We start from the raw sequence: 16881 nt of genomic DNA on the forward strand, positions 1-16881 counted from the left end.
AGTCCAGGTGCGATGAAAAGTCATATTGGACTTGAAACGTTAGCTCTTGTTTTTCTCTCCACAGATGCTGCCAGACCTGCTGAGTTTTTCCAGCATTTCCTGTATTTGCTCCAGATTAACAGCTGTTTATGCTCTTTTCCAAATGACTGCTTGTTTGGTTATGGTAAGCTTATCATTCTAAACAAACTAAATAATGTTTATATTCAGAGGGGTTGAATTTAAAACTAATATGTGGAAACAGCAGAATTTTAGCTGCCAAGGGGATCAGGTTTGTTGGTGGGAGGTTGAAGAGCCGGAAAGTGGCTTCAGGTCAGAAATCCAACATGATCCCGCTCAATTCCACGTTTAACCTGGGTGGGTTTGTAGGTGAGTGGGAAACTGACATTCCTGGACAGATAATTAAAATGTATAAATCCCCAATTAGTTCAGGATTTGATCCAGCATTGTGGCTTTAATAGCTGCGGGGAACTCGCCAGGGTCAACAAGACAAGAACACAGCGGGGGGGTCACTGAACAATGAAACTGACAGGCTGGAAAGCCTTTAAAGAGCAAAATTACATATCCACTGTCCAGCTTGTGCTCATTGCACTTGTTCTGAGAACCTGATTTCACTGCTTTAAAGGTGATTTCCAACTTTTTAAAAGTCATTTCACCTACCTTGGATTTTACTCGCACTGATCTGCGATTTCCAGCTGTCAGCCTTCACTGCAGCGTGGAAGCAACGTATGCAGCTATAGCACGATCTGTGATGTGGAACAACAGGAGCAGACAGACCAACACCAGCAGTACCAGGAACCACACCAACAACTGCAGCACCAGCAGGAGCATCAAAACACCAACAAAAGCTGCCTAATGCAGGCATGTCACTCCAGAGCATGGACACAGAGTTCCAGGCCAAAGGGTGAAAAACCCCTAAACAAGGTCTACAACTGAAGATCAGCTTCCGGGACATGACGGGGTAACAATGCCTCAGGAGGCTCAGGCTCTCACAAAAGGTCACTGCTGACATCTGCAGTCTCCTGGAATAAGTCATTCTTTGAAGGCATACATTGTTAATGGCCATCACAGCTCTGAATTTCTTTGCCTTCAGTTCTTTCCAGAGATCTATGAATGATATTTCCAGAATTTCACAAACTGCTAAACAAAATTCATCGCCCAGGTCTCTGATGCCTTGTTTGCCAAGATGTCGCTTAAATGCACTTGGACACAGATGAGGACAGGCACAGAGGACTGATGGTTTTGCTACTGTCTGGATTTTCACAGCTACTGGGAGCATTGACTGCATACATGTGGCAATCAGGGCACTCTCAGATAAGCCTGGAGTGCTCATCAAGTCCTAATGATTCTGCTCCCTCAAATTCAGTTCATTTGTAACCACTGGAAGGCCTTCATGCACATCCATGCTCGATATCCTGGAAGCTATTATGATTCATTCATACTGCAGCAGTCACATTCCCTACAGGTTTTTGTTCCTCAACACAGAATCTGTGGATGGCTTCAGGAGGCAAGGGCTATCCTCAGAGGATAAGGCTGATGACTACTGCAAGAAACCTACCAATGATGAAGAGGAAAGGCACAATAGGAGCTACATGACTAAGGACGAAAATATAAGCTATTGGGCTGTTGAAGATGCAGTCCAGGTGCCTCAGTATGTTGTATGAAGGGTTTCCAGAGTAGCTGTGTCATGCTGCAGAGAGGAATGGAGCTGCAGGAAGATGAAGGTGCAGACAGATCAGCAATCTCCTCCTCTGAGCATGGTGCGTGCAGCCAGTCATCAGGCTGCCAGGAAGCCAGAGAATACCAAAAGTGGATATCAGCTGACCACCCTGTTCTAATCCAGGCACACTTCAGCTAATCTGAGTGCTTGAGGCTATTGGGCAGCGCATTCACAAACTCTGTGCCTAGCAACTAGATGGTAGCAATTGTGGATTAGGAAGGTGCTGTCGAAGGAGCCTTAGTAAGTTCTTGCAGTGCATCTTGTAGATGGTACACATGGCTGCTACTGCACGTCAGTGGTGGAGGGAGTGAATGTTTGTGGATGTGGTGCCAATCAAGTGGGCTGCTTTCTCCTGGATGGTGTCAAGCTTCTTGAGTGTTGTGGGAGCTGCACTCACCTAGGTAAGCGGAGAGTATTCCATCATATTCCTGACTTGTGCCTGTAGATGTTGGACAGGTTTTGGGGAGTCAGGAGGTAAGTTATTTCATGCAGGATTCCTAGCCTCTGACCTCTTGTAACCACAGTATTTACAATGGCTAGTCCAGTTCAGTTTCTGATCAATGGTAATCCCCCAGGATGTTGATAGTGGGGGATTTAGCAATGGTAATGCCATTGAATGTCAAGGGTGATGGTTAAGATTCTCTCTTGTTGGAGATGGTCATTGCCTGGCACTTGTGTGACATGAATGTTACTTGCCACTTGTCAGCCCAAGCCTGGGTATTGTCGAGGTCTTACTGCATTTGACCTGGACTGCTTCAGTATCTGAGCAGTCGCGAATGGTGCTGAACACTGTGCAATCATCAGCGAACATCCCCACTTCTGACCTTATGATGGAAGGAGGTCATTGTTGAAGAATCTGAAGAAGTTTGGACCTAGGACACTACCCTGAGGAACTCCTGCAGTGATGTCTTGGTACTGAGATGATTGACCTCCAATAACCACAACCATCTTCCTTTGTGCTAGGTATGACTCCAACCAGCAAAGAGTTTTCCCCGATTCCCATTGATCCAGTTTTGCTAGGGCTGCTTGATGCCACACTTGGTCAAATGCTGCCTTGATGTCAAGGGCAGTTACTCTCACTTCACCTCGGGAGTTCAGTTCTTTTGTCCATGTTTGAACCGAGGCTGTAATAAGATCAGGAGCTGATTGACCCTGGCAGAGCCCAAACTGAAGGCTACTGCCCAAGGTGAGTTCAGGATACAATAAAGTAGAAGTCAGGAGAATAAAGAGTTCAAATAAACTGTTTTATTCATTGCAATAAACATTAACATTAATGCTATGAACATTGTTATATACATGTGCAAGTGAATCCCCTTGTGCAACTGATAAATCTTTCTCATCCATTTTCTATTACTTCTATTTGGTACAACCACTGTGGCTTCAGCAGAACTAAAACCAGACTACTTGTTCCTTTGCTCTGACATATGAGATGCCCTTGGCTGGTGCCCTCTGGCTCCTCCAAAGAGTATCCCCTGCACCTCTGTGGAAGCACACTCTGCCCTAAGGCAGAAGACCTCATTTGGAGCTCTAACTGATGTTTGGATTAGAGTGGGTGAGGGATGAGAAGTGGGAGCATCTTGACAAGAGTCGTCACTGTCATGTGCCCTTTCTCCATGTTCCCTGCCTGCCTGCTCTTCCCTGCTGGCCAAAAGTGAATTTTCATGAAGCACTGAGCCACAAGGTGGTGATTTCCTCCATCCTGTGTAAAATGACAAACTGAGCGTGCAGACCAATGGTCAGAGCCAGCACCAGTCTGCTGGCTGCTGCATCTTGATGTTCCATGTAGATGGCCACACTTTCCATGAAGTGGACATCAGCACAGAAAACGTGAAGTTTCCTGAGCCTTCCGACAGGGAATCTCTGCTGTCCCTGTCTCCAGTATCTGTTCCTGCTCACCATGGGACAATCTAGCTACCTCTAAGACAAGACGCATTGAGGGACGTTTGTCTGTGCTGGTGAAGGTTGTGCATGAATTATGTGATGATGCATTCTCAGGCTGCTCCTCTGTCTGAGGACTGCCACTGCTATCCCTCCATCACAATTGAAAGACCTGTAGATGTTGAAAGACATGATTTAGGGTTGGCATGGGGAAAGCATTCAAACTCAGCAGAGTGCAAGTTGTGGCATTTCAGTCACTGGTGACATCAAATCAGCCTGAGTGAATGTTAAGTCTTCAGTGGCAGTGCAATCTCTAAAGCTGTCACCAAGTCAATGGGTGACTCCTATCGCGTCATCGCCAAGTCTAATGTCTGTACCCCCCACAACAACCCACCAATCTCCAAGATGTGCTGCTCCAATGGGGTCAGGGTGGTATTGTCTCCAACCCACCCACTTTCTACCTTTACCTGAAGTTGGGGCTCTGTTCTCCTGTGTTGAGAGAAAACAGAGAGTTATGAGTGTGGGAAATGGAAGATGTAGTGAGGATGCACTGCGAGCATTTGTGGAGGCTGATTGTGTGGCATGACAACAATAGGATGAGGGTGAATTTGGATGTTGGCTGTTGAGACAGAAATTTGAGGAGCTGGCTGGAGATAAAGGAATGTGTGGATCTGCTTTCAGAGAAGTGCTGCACTGGGGAATGCTAGTGAAGTCACAGAATGATGGCTGAGTATGCCTACTGAGGTCATTCAACCTTTTCCAACACTGTATCCAGGTCCTGGACACCACACACCTGCTGCTCATAGGCATGCCTGTTTTTCCAGTGAGGCTGGCCTTTTCCTCCTGTCCTGAGGAAAAAGAATGTCCCTTGTGGCCATCACTACCTTCATGGGTGAGTCAGAGAACCAGGGAGCAGCCTTGCCAAGTTTTCCATCCATTTGATTTGTGCCATAGGCCTTCACGCTAACGGTTTCCTGGAGCCATTCTGATCCCTTCCAAGGATCCCTTTAAATAGAAATTTTTCTTTGATGGAGTGTGGCTCATCATCACATCCGCAGTCTGTGGTTGGTTGGGGAGCCTAGGAGTGCTGAGGAGGAACTGGGTGCAATGCCAGAAATGCTTCAATGACCTCCTAAGATCTGGAAAGGTGAGCCCAAAAATAGACCCAGATGGCATGTCTCCTGGTCACCAGAGGACAAAAGAGAGGGACATCCTGCCCACGGAAGAGATATGTGCTCAGCAGTCTTAATGACCCATAAGCATAGGCCAGAACCCTGTTGGTGATGGACAGGAGGCTGGAATGAAGACTGGAACATCTTATATGACTGAAAAGCTGCGACTGGTGAGAGAGAGAAACATTGTCCTAATTGCATCTTTCTTCACTTTGCAGGCTAGCAGGTGTTGAATGCCACGGAGAACGAGAGAGCATACCTGAGTAGTGGGGTACCACAGCTCACATCACTGGTGCACTTTGAAGACTGGCCCTTCATCTGGCCACAGTGTTAAGCCACAGGGACTCTTGGGATGCAGAAATGGGAGTCCGCTGTAGACAGAGTGGATACATCACAACATCTCTAGGTTCAGGAGTTAATACGCGACAATGTCTCAGGACTTTGAGCACATGAACTACTGCATTGAGAGAGTTGTCAAACTTATGGAGTGCAGTGATGCCACCTTTGGAGGCATTCACCATCACCCTCACCCTGCGCCTCCATGATGAAGCCGACCCCCACAGGCATCTCTGGGCCAGACAGGCAATAAAGAACAGTCTTCCTCCACCCCATTCTCAGCCAGGGGTGATTACCTTGTAGGATGGTTATGACCTCAGGCCACCGCATTGGTAATGTCACTTAGTGGGTCATTTGGGTGTTTATTATGTAAATACTATCACATTGTACTTCGATAAAGCTATGGGCATGTTGTTGCAATGAGGCAGACTTGTGTGTCTTCATTTCAAAATGGCAACATCTGCTGTGAATTCTTGGATGACCATCAACAAGGCTGCACAAGTCAGCAACCATCTCCCTGGTCAGACACAGCCTTCTGCAGCATTGATCATCCCACATGTCCAGGTAGCTTCTTCATTAGTGAAAGACCCATCTGTGAGGTCTCACCTTCGTTGCCTTTCTGCCCGTGTTTCCAAACCCTGCTCCTCTGTTGCCCAGTGGTCTGCTTTGCTCCTGGCTGCACTTCATCGCTAGTCGACCTTCCTGGCTGCACCCTATCTCGAGTAGCTTAATCCTATTTCCTTTATATCCTGCCTTCCTTTCTTTTGGCATGTTTCCCTGAGTGCACCCCACTCCCCTACACCCCTCCATGAATTAATGAAGCCCATAATCAGAGAAACACATCTAACCATCTAAACCCCGAGCCCCAAGTTGGCCACCACCTTCAAAATGCCCTTGTCAAGAGTGAAGAGATATGTCAGATGATTTTCCTGACTGTGCAATTGGTTGCCTGTCAACGAAGAACTTTTCTGAGCCTCCCACTTTGCTGGAGCCTCTTGCTGCTGCTGTCCCGCCGTTTTGTGTGACTTCCCACTTTGTTTGCATCTCCTTCTCCCTGTCACGGTTCAGAACGGCGTCTTGAATCTCATGCCCCCGAGCAAAAATTAAAGACCGGCGCTTGAGGAGCTGGCGAAACGCTCTTTAAATGGTTTAACATTCATTCAGTGATGTTAGACGGATTGCCTCTTGCAGCTCTGGGCGGAGTATTTTAAACTTGTGCCTCTGGGTTTTGCAGCGGGAAGTGTGCAGCTGACATGAGGGGCGGGTTTAAACAACGCGACCCGATCCGCTCCTCTCAATCAAATAAAAACCCCACCACTGGAGCTTTCTTCACACCATGTCTGGGTCTGTTGCATACTAGTTTGCCATGATTGGTGATGAACTCTATTACCGTTGTATCATGTGACTACTAGGGTAGTGGAAGGTGAACTATAGTTCATTGCATGTGTAGGAATTTTAGGACATTGTTGATAGGCATTATAAGATGCTGTAAAAATCTTTCTCCTTGAAAATGAAGTTTAAAGAATGATACAGTAAAGAAGGAGGCCATTCAGCCCATTGTGTCTTTACTGGCTCTTTCAATGAAATATTCAATTAGGCCAACACCACTTTGCTTTTCCCATAGCCTGTTTTTCCTGTTCCAAGTATTTTTACAATTTCAAGTTACTATTCAATATGCTTCCACTACCCTTTCAGAGATTGCATTCCAGTTCAGAACAACTCTACTAAATTGCCTTTTAACATACTCTAAGGAGAACAATCCCTTTATTTCCCTTCTCTCCTGCAAACATGGACTATTTTCTGTGGTACAGTTCCATGGGTAGCCACCTGATACCTCAGCAGGTGTCCACTCTCATGCCTGGACATGAAGGGAAAATCAGATAGGGATTTCCATTTCTGATGACGGTTATTCCTGCTGGATGTGCAAATGTCTGGGCAGGATCAGATTCAGCTGTATTGCTCACAACATGTTACCCACTGAAGCCCTTACAACTCATTTCCAGCACAACACATTAAATGGCAATCAAAAGTCCAACCCTGTCTGATTTCCTCTCAGCCCAAAGCCAAGCGCAGTCCTCTGTCTAGCTCCTTTGGTTGAGTTTGGATAAGGCTGCACAGACGGAGTAGAATCAAACCTGGGAGCATCCAGGCCTGAATGGCTCAACCACTCACTGATCTGCCAAATTAAAGCCCATTTTTGCCCCTTATCCTTATCTATTATACATTGAATCCTCTACCTGAGGCAGGCATTTCATGGAAATTGTAATACCTGTTACTCCTGTAGGTGGTGCTGTGACATGTTTTCAATGCCAAAGGTGTCAGAGTTCCCTATGACAATGTGTAATAAACAGAATAGCTTCTACATTACAGTGACCGTATATCACCTGTAATTGTACAACCTGGTGCCTGAGTTGCCATAAATCACTCAAAATTCTTTTTGAATTCTTTTATGTTCACCATGTTTTCCTCAGTAACTGAAATTTCTAATGTCCAAAATAAAGGTATTGAATTTAAAAAAAACCTAGTTAACAATAACATGATTACCTAAGCCCACTTATTTGCCCTTTTGGTTTTTAAATTTCTTAACTAAAGGTTTTACTTGAAGCAAAGATCTCTTCCAAAAGCCTGAGCCTTGGGTCATGAATATTTTGCCCAGAGCTATGACTCTTTGATATAAGTTTACATTGCACAATTTGAGTGGATACTTCATGTCTATTTCCCAGGCTGCATCAGTATCATTCAGTGTCTTGTAAAATTTTTCTTAAATCCTAAAGCTTTTAGTTTTTCATCAAATAATTTTGAAAAAAAAATTCAAAAGATTGGAGCTAATATTTCTCGAGTGTTGTTTTAATTACAATAAGGAAGTTGTATTTGTGTGTGCATGTATGACAGAAAAAAAAGGTTTGTTGCCTGCCCATAGGTTTTTATATTTGATAAACTTATTGCATTAAACTGAGGAAGGAGAGAAAAGGAAAAGGGTTGGGAATGAAATAGTCTGCATGTTAACGTTCAAATTTTTTAAAAAAGCTAATGATCTTATCTGTGTCTTCTTGGCAGAAAAGATCAATGCTAATTAATTTAAATCTATGAGTGCAAGGGAGAGTGATTGGATTTAGAAATAGTGAAAGTTAAAATAGGGTAAGAGTACTGGATTGAAGAGAAATCTGCTTTCGGGGGGTGGGGGATGGTTTTTCAACTACGTAGACTGAGCCCCGATGTCATCCTAAATGCAATCTTAACATGATGCTTGCATTAGGAAGTCATCATGCCTTCTCTGTCAGTCGAACATTAAAGGAAGAGAACACAGGGCCAGAAGAGGCCCAGAAAGGAAGCTTTATTTGAATATAGACCAGAAAGAGCAGACATGAGCGCACAAGTAAATCATGACCCTCCCCTCCCTTTTGCTTACTTCCTGCTACCCAATTTGCGATGCCTGTCTGACTCTCATATCATCTCAACCATGTAGCTTTATAACCCAGGTAGAAATTCCCACTGGGAGAGCCTCATGGCTAAAATCTCCCAGGCTGGACCTGAACTGCTGTCCATTAAAATCGCCCCGACATTGACTTCGGCAGTAGAATTCACCAAGAGCTAGATGAGGAAGCAAGGATGTTTTTTTTAATATGATTACTCACGGGATGTGGTCATCGCTAGCTGGGCCAGCATTTATTGCCCTCCCTGATTGTCCTTGAGAAGGTGGTGGTGAGCTGCCTTCTTGAACTCGCTGCAGTCCATGTGTTGAGGGGGGGGGGGTAAGGTGTCTTTGCTGAACGCACAGCGAGGATCTCGGGTTTCATTGCTGGCCAGCTCTGAATGAGCTGGAGGGCTGTTGTTGTAGCCGTCAGTGTCCATGGGCTCACTACCCATTGAGCGTTGCTGAAAAAGATGGGCAAACTATGGGATCAGGCCAGGATGCGATGGCCTCCAAGGCTGCACAGCCGGGCAACAGTCACTGCCTATAGCCTCACACAATAAGAATAGCAATGGGCAGCAGGACTAATTCACTTACCTCGACACCCCCCTGCCATCAATTAGAATTTTCAGGGTAAGAGGGAGAAAACCGGATGAATAAGAAATGGCAGCGGAGTGTGCCAGCGATGTGAGAGCTTTTCCTGTTGAGCTGAGGGAACTTTTTAATCCACTAATTGTAGGTGTGCGTTTGAGGGAGGAGGGAATGGGAAGTGTTGCTGAGGCCACTGGATCAGACCTACAATTAAGATGGATGGGGTGGTTGGAGGGGTTGGTGGGGGAGTTGGGTGGTGAATGCTTTCAGCTGGAGTTTGGTAATCTATACCACAGTTTGAAAGGGAATTGTACCTTTGTCTCTTTTTTTTGAGAAAAAGAAAAACAGCCAATTCTACAGAAAAGGCAACATTTTATTTTACAATATGTGGTGAGAGTCTTTTCCCTCATTTCCTTCTTGAGGAACAGCTGTGTAAATGTTGCAAGAATGAGCTCAGACCAACTCTCTACTCCAGTTACTCCCCCTTCCTCTGACTGTAATCACTAACAGTCGCCGTCATTTAACCCCCGCTGTGCTCATCTTATTTTTCACCTGCTGGCTGCTGAAGGAAAGCAAGACTTACATTTATATGTCGCCTTTCCTGACCTCAGGCTGTTCCAAAGTGCTTTACAACCAATGAAATCTGTTTAAAGTGTAACCTGTGTTGTAATATAGAGAGAAAGATTGCAGCCAATTTATGTACAGCAAAGTCCCACTAACAGCAATGAAATAAGTAACCAGATCACCTGTTTTAGGTTTTGCTTGAGGGATCAATATTGGTCAGGACACTGGGCGAACTCCTCTGTTCTTCTTCGAATCTTGCCATGCAATCTTTTATGTTCACCTGAAAGGGTGAGAGGAGCCTTGGTGTAATGTTTCACCTGAAAGCTGGCAATCCCTCAGTACTGCACTGGAGAGTCAACCTGTAATTTGTGCTCATGTCTCTGGAGTGGAGCTCGAGCCACAACCTTCTGAATCACACTGAGAGGTCACTGCTAATGAACCAAGAGGCTTTTTGTCACTGGGCCCTGTTTTCACTCCCGGGGTGAGAACACGCTGAAGCAGGCAGCAGCCCCATCGAGGTAGCATCAGCTGGAAGGCTGATGGCTGGGGGGTCTCATTAACATGTCACTTGGCAAGTACCCCATCAAACAACTAGGAGGTGATGTGGGAAGAAGCTGTCAAACATTAAAATCAGACAGCGGAAAGCCACTGCCAGGGACCCAGCAGTCCTCATCACATGGTGAGTGCTTTGGCTGAGGACTGGAGAAGGAGAGGTTCAAGGTTTCCTTGTAGACTTCAGAGGAATATGTCTACTCTTCCTGCTAGAAAGCTCGCCTCACTGATCATCTTCTGGCCCTGTCTACCGAGGTTCAGAGGAACCACCAATGCTGCCCCGTTTAGGCCCCGGGTTAAAATCACAGATTAGGGCCCCAATTCTGTCACTGGAAATCAATCTACATATTTTAAAAGCTGGTTTCAGGCAGGTGCCCTCGATGCATGTAATTCAAAATAGCAGTAGGCCAGTTCCAGGCAGGAACGATGTAAGAAAGTTTCCTCCAACACCCCACTCAATTTTAACTAGTTTCTGCCAGGCAGGTGGAGGGCATGTTAAAATCGACCCCACTCTGTCCAAATTAAAGCTATGAATTTTACTCAGGCTTTCAGCACTAAACAAACACCAGTTGTAGAGTTGTAGGTATTTCCCTCATAACAAAATACATAAACATTACGGAAGTTCACATTCAGGCTACAAGAGATGGCCAAGTAATGTATTTTGTTTTCGCTCCCTTCCATATATGCTCTATTTTTCTCTCTTTTGCCATTTTCTGTATTTCTCTTTCATCTTTCACAGGCTACTCACTCCTCGCTGTGGGATTCCCAATTGCTTTCTTTGGAGAGAAGAAAAAGTCGGGGAGGGGGAAATTAGAGCTGTTCCTGTATTCACTACACAGTGAACAACTATTGAAACCACAGGGCTTATAAATTTAATAGAAGGCTTTCACAATTGCTTTGAATGCTGGGATAGCCTCACCTCCATTGTGATGTTTTTTTTCACTGTCCAGAGAGGGAGGGAGCAAAATACTGGGACCACCAACATAGTTAATTAATGTGGAGATTGTAATCTCCTTCATAATATAAAGGAGCTGGTATCATTGAATAATACTCCATTATTTTGTATTTTTTTTCTTTATTCTTTCATGGGGCCTGGGCATCACTGACAAGGCCAGCATTTGTTGCCCATCTCTAATTGCCCCTTAACTGAGTGACTTGCCACACAATTTCAGGGGATAGTTGAGAGTCAACCACATTGCTGTGGGTCTGGAGTCATGTGTAAGCCAGACCAGGTAAGGATGGCAGATTTCCTTCTCCAAAGGACATTAGTGAACCAGATGGGTTTTTACAACAATCAATGCTAGTTTCATGGTCACCATTACTGAGACTAGCTTTTCAATTTCAGATTTATTAACTAAATTTAAATTCCACCAGTACCATGATAGAATTTGAACCCATGTCCCGAGAACAGTAGCCTGGGCCTCTGGATTATCAGTCTAGTGACATTACAACTACACCACCAACCATGCAATAAAAGCTTCTAATCTGGTAGGTGATTTCTCGCACTCCTCTTGCCTTCAATGATCTGTCATAAGATTCTCTTTCTACCAATATGATAGCTGTTCCTTTAAACATCTTCCTTTCATACCTCCAAACTCTCAAATCACTGGTCTCCCAGTTAAGGAATATCTCAATTTTAAAATTCTCATCCGTGTTTTCAAACCTCCATGGACTTGCGCTTCCCCATCTCTGTAATCTCCTCCAGCCCCACAAACCTGGAGGTTTCTGCGCTCCTCTAATTCTGGCCTCTTGAGCATCCTTGATTGATAATTGTTCCATCATTGGTGGCCTAGGCCCCAAGCTCTTCCCTCCTTAAACCTTTCCACCTCTCTTTCCTCCTCTAAGATGCTCCTTCAAACATACCTCTTGACCAAGCTTTTGATTATCTGCCCTAACATCTACTTATGTGGCTTGATGTCAAAATTTGCTTTATAATGCTCTTCTGAAGTACTTTGGGATATGTTATTACATTAAAGATGCTGTAAATATACAAGTTGTTGTCCTACACTCTCATTCTCCACCTTGCATCCTCACAGTGCCTTCTATTCCAATTCATTCTTTCTCAACACCTGAAAATTGCAGACCTCCTCACCTTAGTCAGTCTTTTATTGCTCTTACAATCTACAGCTATTCAAAACTTAATCATCTTGTTATTCTTTTCTCTCTTGCCCTTGTTTAATAATTGCTATCAGTGGCCAAGGCTCCACAATGGCAGCAAAGGTTCATAAAATTAACCTTAAGTAGAGCTTTTGTTTTCCTGATTTAGAGTGTACATTGTCCTTCCATTAGATACACACTCCATTACCCAAATCCCAGAATGGCTTCAGAGTAGCTTGGCAGACCAGAGATTTGGGTGTGCTGGAGTCACTTCAGGGGTTTAACAAGCTACATTGCACTAGTTAGCTTCCCACTGCTCATCGGCTTAGGGACACTCTATAGTTTAGGGTATCAATGCACAAAAATAGCTGGAGCTGAATGGGTAGCTCGAAGTGCATTTGTAGAAAGAGCTTTATTTAGTCCGCATCTGTCAAATGTTGTATCTGACCCAGCACTCTTCTATGAGGTACCTAATCTGTGACTGCTCAATTGGGTAACTGAGAACAATTGGCTGGGACAATGCAGAGAAACTGTTTTCTGCATCCCACACTGCAGTTGATGGAGTAGTGTAGAGAAAGCTGTATACAACATCTAACCATGCTGCATATGATCAATCAATGTTTGATGGCATAACGTAGAGAACATTTGTGGATATGGTTCTGAAATAGCAACTCAGACATTGTAGGCATAATTTTAACTCATTCAAAATCCATTCACTCAAATAGAGTAAAAATTGGATGTGTGAGTTCAAATCCAATCATAAAGCACAGCAAGTTCTGTATATTAGAGCAGGAAGGTATAAAGGGATATAGGCAGACTAAGTGAATAGGTGACACTCTAACAGGTTGGCCAGATTTCCATGCCTGCACCCATGTCAGAATGGAGGCAGGGAATTTTAAAAATAGTGGATTCCAGCCCCCATTCCCTTTGTGTGGGATTTTTATGGCCCTGGGATAAGGGTGTGGGTAGTGAACCCACACACAGCAATCCCACCTTTGCCTAATCCATTGTGGGGTGGGCATTTTAGACATTGCCCTATTTCCATGGAGTTGGGCCACTTTTGTTAGGAGACATTGTTCGCGGCACCTCAGGAGAGTGAGGATAACCATCTGCTCCACCACTTCAAAAGGTTTTAATATATTCAGCGCTAGAGGATTTGTTCACGCAGCTGTGCTTTGGAATCCTATTATAAACACTTGGCTGTGCTCCAAGCCCCATTAATGTATTTAGCTCAGCAGGGGTTGTTGATGCAGCTGTCAAGGGGACAGTGAGCTTTGTTGTAATTGACAGTTTATGAGCAGTTAATCAAATTATGGTTTTTTGAAGATCTTTCTGAATGACTGTTTCTTTGACAGTTTCATGAGCATTTCAAAAACTTCCCAGTGCTATTATAGGGCTCCTGAGTTATTTTGATAGTGGACACTGGGTGAGTGGGCATGGGGGTTTTAGAAGGGGCAGGAGATTTTGACGGTGCATTAGGGATATGCAGAGGTTGTGAGGGGCTATCAGGAGTATGGAGGAGGGTAGGGGGTATATTAGGGGCTAAGGGAGGTATGGTGTGGACATAGATGTGGTTGGAGTTTGAGAGATGAGGGCTAGGGTGCCTAACACGCATTTACAGAATGGGGCTGATGTTCCAGTGAATGGAGGTGTGCTTCTAACCTGCCTGCCATGAAATCCATCCCTGCCTTGGGCCTGCTTCTGGACTCCAGCCCACCCCCATCATCCCACCATGAAAATAGCGTGGGCAGACATTGCCGGACAGGATCACCATGTCAGAAAATGGCCTGACCCGCGATTCCCACCTCGAGGATAAAAATCCGGGCCATGGAGTTCAACATGAGGTAATCTATTTTGGATCTGAATAGGACAAATCGGAATATTTTCTGAATGATAAGGGACTACGAACTATGGAGGAGAAACAGGATTTGGGTGTCCATGTATATAAATCAATAAAAGCTATTGCATAGATACCAAAAGCAATCATAAATGTTAAGAGAATGTTAACCTTTATATTAAGGGGGCTTGAATACAAAAGTGAGGAAGTGATGATTCAACAGTTTAGAGTTTTGGTCACCACCACTCTCCCAACCACCACAATGACCCCTGCACCATCACCCCACCCCACTCGCACCCCCACCCCACCCCCCCACCCTACTCCAAATCCCCACCTCAATTTGGAATCCTGTGCTCGGTTTTTCACACCAACCTCCAGGAAAGATATACTGGTCTTCCAGCAGGCACAGAGGAGATTCACTAGAATGGTCCAGGACTTAAGGGGTAAAAAGTAATCAAAAATGCTAAGAACGTTGCCCTTTACCTTAAGGTGATTGGGATACAGAAGGGGAGAGGTGATGTGTCAGTTGCACGGAGCCTTGCTCAAACTCCATCTGGAAAACTGCATTCAGGTAGGGCACCGCATCTCAAGAAGAATATAAAACAAAAACAGAATTACCTGGAAAAACTCAGCAGATCTGGCAGCATCGGCGGAGAAGAAAAGATTTGACGTTTCAAGTCCTCATGATCCTTCGACAGAACTGAGTTCTGTCGAAGGGTTGAGGACTCGAAATGTCAACTCTTTTCTTCTCCGCCGATGCTGCCAGACCCGCTGAGTTTTTCCAGGTAATTCTGTTTTTGTTTTGGATTTCCAGCATCCGCAGTTTTTTGTTTTTTGTTTTTATCTCAAGAAGAATATACTGGCCCTGAAGTGGATTCAGTGCAGATTCACCATAATGATATCAGGGCTTAAAGGGTTTAAATATGAAGATAGATTTGGATAAACTTGGTTTGTATTCCCTTGAGTTTAGAAGGTTGAGGGTGATCAAATTGAGGTCTCTAAAATGATAAACTGATTTGACAGGGTGAACACTGGGAAACTATTTCCTTTGGTGGAGGAATCCAGAACAAGGAGGCATAAACCTAAAATTAGAGCTCAAATATTTGGCTGTGAAATTGAGTGCAAAGCAACTTTTCATATAAAGGATAGTGGAAATCCAAAACCCATTCCCTTGAAGCGTCATTGATGCTGGGAGAATTGAAATTTTCAATACTGTTATCGACAGATGTTTGTGAGTATCAAGGATATGATCAAAGTTGGGTAGAGTTAAGGTCCAGATCAACCATGGTCTAATTGAATGGTAGAACAGGTTGAAGGAAATGAATGGCCTACTCCTGTTCCTAAATTCATTGAAGCCTTAATTGAATTCAATAAATCTGGTAAATTATGGGCTGGCACTAAAAATGTTCATGGAAGCTGCTGATTTCTCATAAAAACCCAACTGGTTAATCAATGTCCATTAGGAAAGGGAACTGTCTACTTTGATTTGGTCTGGGCCAACATGTGATTTCAATCCCACATAAGGTGATTGATTTTTAATGCCCTCTAAAGAAGAGCAATACACAGCCCTTCCAATGCCATCTACAAGGGAAAAAAACAAGGAAATAAACTAGAGAGCACACTAATGACTAGTTAATATTTTTGAATTTTTTTTTATCACAAGATGAGGGCGGCTTATGAAATATGGGACTGTAGATCATTATGATTAAATAGATGCTGGAACAGGCTGAAGAGGCTGAATGGCCTACTCCTGTTCCAATGTTTCCAATGTTCTTATGTCATTATGTCCTTGTTGGCATGATACCTTGGTGCTGTTCCCTGGATGAGAAGATAATAATGTAAAAAGGGATTGTACTCATGAGGCAGTACCAGTGGACCTTATTAGCTACCAGCCCATGCCTAGTAGGAAGTAAGGTTTCTGCCACTGATTGGGCCCTACTTTTTTTTGGAGTTTTCATCATGTGACCTCTCTCCTCCAACAGTCCCACTCAGTCTGTTTCCAATACTTTTATAGCGAATAGGCAAAAGCGTTCAAAGAAAACAAAAAAAAAAGTTTTTCATTCTCCATTCCATCTGGAGCTTGTTAAGATTTGCCTGTCCCTTTAAATATGATTCTTACCACTCTCTTACGCATCTAAATTACTTACAGGCAAATTTCTTCATCCTGCGAGGTAATCGATCCATCACTAAAATTATAATGATGAAAGGCTCAGAATGTTGAATACACAGTTTAAAAGGAAACATCAGGTGAATGCCGATGAAAGTGATAAGACCTTAAAGGTGAAGGTTTCCTATGACAGTATGAATTTTTAATGTGAAAGTTCTCTTTGGCAGTGTGAATATTTAAAGGGAAAGAATCTCTTTGGCAGTATGAATATTTAAAGGGGAAAGTTCTCTATTACAGTATGACTATTTAAAGGGGAAGCCTTTTTCTTTGGGTAAATGTGAATGATGAAAACTACTTAAAAAGGTGGTTTTCTGAGTAAGTATGAATCTGACAGGGTCAGGTTTTCTCTAAGTCATCAGTAATGAAGAGAAATATTAATGGCTAAGGCTGTTTCTGGACAAGCCTAGATAAAGACTGGGGAAGAACTAGGGCAGGACAGCACACAGCCAGAAGTGGGATTGCAGCTTGCATTCTGATATTTGATTCACTTGTTATGAAGATTCACTGAAACCCCATCCTCTTCCCTCCAGTCCTTGTGGCATAACTATCTAAGACTAT

The sequence above is a fragment of the Carcharodon carcharias genome, chromosome 6 (assembly GCF_017639515.1).
Source record: "Carcharodon carcharias isolate sCarCar2 chromosome 6, sCarCar2.pri, whole genome shotgun sequence".
Classification (NCBI taxonomy): domain Eukaryota; kingdom Metazoa; phylum Chordata; class Chondrichthyes; order Lamniformes; family Lamnidae; genus Carcharodon; species Carcharodon carcharias.